The following is a 3,792-nucleotide window of genomic DNA, read 5'->3' as shown; positions in this document are numbered from 1 at the left end:
CTAAACAAACTCTTCTTTCCACACTTGTTCTCATTTGTGTCTTTCTTCTTCAATCTCCTATTCTTCTCCCATGTCCTATTCATCTCCAACCTTTTTTCTTCATATCTATCTCCTATGCAGCCTTCTTCTGCCATGTCTACCATGTCAAAAACTTGGCAGCAGATCAGAAATGGGTCCTCTGAAAAAAGTTTTTCAAGGTATGTAAGGCTGCAAAACATTGAACTGTATTCACTTAATCACAAAGATTGCCAAATAATTTTATTGCAAAGAATACAAATCAAAATCCAGCTTCAACATTTGTGACATGTTTTATATTGTTAAACAAAGCTACATTATTTTGCTATTTTTATAATATGCACACTAAATTTTCAGTGAGCTGATCATTTTTTTTTGAAGTGAGAATTGAGGTGAAGTGAGGACTTTTTAAATTGTAGAAACAACCAAATTATATATTATGCTGCCTGGTCATAAAAATTCGCCAAGCCTGTGGGGAAGGTTGCTTCAGTCCTCAAGTCTTGATTCCGCAACCTTATGTGTTTAAATTATGGGGTCAGCTGACTACCTAAATATACTGAATAACCAGGTTTGTTCTCTGGTGGCACAGACATGCGCCACGGTTCATTAAGCTCAAATTGTGAAAGAGTGGGTCAGGGAGTATGAGACATCATTTTCACATGTGGATTGGGTCAGGAGACCTTAATCTCAATGAGAATCTTTGGAATGTGTTGAAGAAAACTTTAAACCACAGTTCTGCTTTCCCATAAACAATTTACGATCTTGGTGGAAAAGTAATCCAACTCTGAATGGAAATAAATGGTGTGATATTGTATGAGCCTATTGAAATTATACCATGGTGAATGTATACCATATACAAAACTAAGGGTGGTCCAATAAAATATATTATAAAGTTTGACTTTTTTGGTCAGACATTTTGTTTTACTTTACTATATCTTGAGTTGCATCCAATTTAACTTAGTGTACTGTAAATGTGGTGCTGTAAGTGTTTGACTAGCTCCAAATCTTCTCTTACAGATCATTCCACAACAACAGTTTACCTTTCTTTAAGCTGCTATTTAAAGAACAGAAAAGAAGTACTTCCGAAGACATATCAGATATATATACATATCCAGTTTGTACTTATTATATTTAATATAGTGGAAACTACTTTGAGACAAAGCAGAAGACTAAGCTGGGATCCTCCATTACAGATGTGAATACCATGACAGTAAATTTGCCAGGAAAGAAGATATGGGATTTATAATATTTCACTATCCTGCTTTATTAAATATAAATGTTTTAAATATGGAGTGAGAATTTAACAAAAAACCACAAGGCGATTACTTAATTTATGGTAAATTTCATACAGTAACAAAAAAGGATGTCATCAAAAAATTAATCAAAATGAAAAAAAAAAACTGCAAAAGGCTATTCCATAATGACCCCTAACCTCAATAAAACACAATCTGCTTGAATATTATAACTGAGCTATTTCTATTAGGTGCTGGAAAATGAAACCATTTACTTATTAAAGATGGATTCCACCCGCCTTAGTTTTGGAGATTACAGATAATTTCCTCCTTGCTGAAAGGGCCTGACCTCATTACATTCTCACTGCTGGAAGATTTACTTGTTCACCTCTCCGTCACACTCTCAGCTGCACCAACACTGTTTGGATTCAGGAAATAGGTAACAGTTAGGCTGTCCGCTTTCACCATCTGTCAGTTTTCAATTGAATATGTAGTAAGCAAAACAGACCTGTTAAAAAAATAAAGAATAAAACAATAAGGTGAGGCCATTCCATGTATCTCAAACTGGACATTGATATGAGATTGGTATCTCTTATCCGTGATGCTACAAATAGCCCCGGGGGACTGAATGATCAGACAGGTCAGAAGACCATGTCCATTTGCTATCGCTACTCATCTATTAAATGTTTACTTACAAAAATGCTTATAAACAGTACAGTAACAAAAAAAAAAATATCAATCACATAGATACAAAAAATGTACCAAAATTCAATATGGTTTTTATTTAACAAGAATTAAATGTCCACTTGCTGACACAGAAATCCCAGAAAACATCACTGACTAAATTTGGTCAAAGGCATCACTTGGGATTTTAGAATTCTGTTACTGCAGCTGGTGAATCTCCTAGAGTCAGGAATACGCCATGTATTATGACAGGTCATTGAGATTAATGAGGATTAAACTGCTGGACATGGTGATTGATGGGGATTACACTGCTGGGAGACTTGACTGACAAGGGATTTACTTCTGGAGAAAGTAATGATAAAGTTTATTTATAAGTCAGTAATTGTGTGTTTGTTTTAATTAATTAAAGGATTTAAATAAGGTAGTTAGTTTAATGTAATGTGTATCTCTCATTACCCATGTAATGTTATGTGCTTCACAAAGTTAAAAGTCATATCACTAGCTGCCACAGTGGTAAACACTGAATGGGAAACTTGCAGTTTACGTCACAAATTCCAGGAGGCTTTGGGTTTTCTCCTTCTGTGCATGATTTCGGATCGCGTACGAATACGAATGCGCGACCGATAATCCGATTCTGCTTGATGAATCAGGGGCATTGTGTTAATTCTGTACGCTCTTGATTCTGGTTTAATTAATGCTATTTAAGGTAATCCAAAGACATACCAACTAATGATTAAAGAATCACAGGTATTTATTGTCGTTGTCAGAGTATCCAAAAAAGGATGCTATTATTATCATGTGTTTATAAAGCATCAACATTTTAGACTTTTGGCCTAATTTAGCAAGCTTTCTAAGACTGGAGAAGATAGACCGTGATGGGAGAGCTTGGGTGACCCAGCAAACCTGGAATGACCCAGAATTGAAACATTTGCCAAATAATAGCAAATTATTTTAAGAAATCGATTCCAGGTTTGCTAGATCACACAAGTTTTTTCATGATAGTCTTCTATCATCTCCAGTCTTGGAAAGATTTAATAAATCAGGCCCAGTGTTCCTTTTGTCTGTCTTGGAGAAGCTCACAATATAAAGGCCCTTCGATATTCTTGAAATAATTTTGAGGGGAAAAAAATAATTTACCATCATGTTTCTAAAATTATAAAAACACAATATTATTATTATTATTATTATTAATAAACAGGATTTATATAGCGCCAACATATTACACAGTGCTGTACATTAATTAGGGGTTGCAAATGACATACTAATACAGAAAGTGATACAGGAGGAGAGGACCCTGCTCCAAAGAGCTTACAATCTAGTAGGTGGGGGAATTTACACACAATAGGAGGGGGATATGTAGTGGTGGGAAGCAGGGATGGTTTCAAAAGACAAAAGAAGATGGGTAGGCAAGTTTGAAAAAATGGGTTTTGAGCGCTCTTTTAAATAAGCAGAAAGGAGGAGCAAGCCGAATAGGACGAGGAAGACCATTCCAGAGAGTTGGGGCAGCTCCAGACAAGTCTTGTATCCGTGCGTGTGATGAGGTTAAGTGAGTGAGGAAGTCAGTTGTAGGTCATTGGAGGTGCGGAGAGAGCGGCTAGGGGAGTATTTTTCTATCAGGTCAGAAATGTAAGTGGGACAAGTACTGTGTAGGGATTTGAAGGAAAAGCACAGGAGCTTGAATTTGATTCTAAGGTGAAATGGAAGCCAATGAAGAGAACTACAAAGAGATACAGCAGAAGAGGAGCGGTGGGAAGGATGAATCAGTCTGGCTGCAGCATTTATAATAGATTGTAGAGGAGAGAGTCGGGTTAGTGGAATACCAGAGAGGAGGATGTTACAGTAGTCCAGACGAGAGATGATA

The sequence above is a fragment of the Pyxicephalus adspersus genome, chromosome 4, assembly GCF_032062135.1.
Source record: "Pyxicephalus adspersus chromosome 4, UCB_Pads_2.0, whole genome shotgun sequence".
NCBI lineage: Eukaryota > Metazoa > Chordata > Amphibia > Anura > Pyxicephalidae > Pyxicephalus > Pyxicephalus adspersus.
This window is presented reverse-complemented; position numbering follows the sequence as displayed.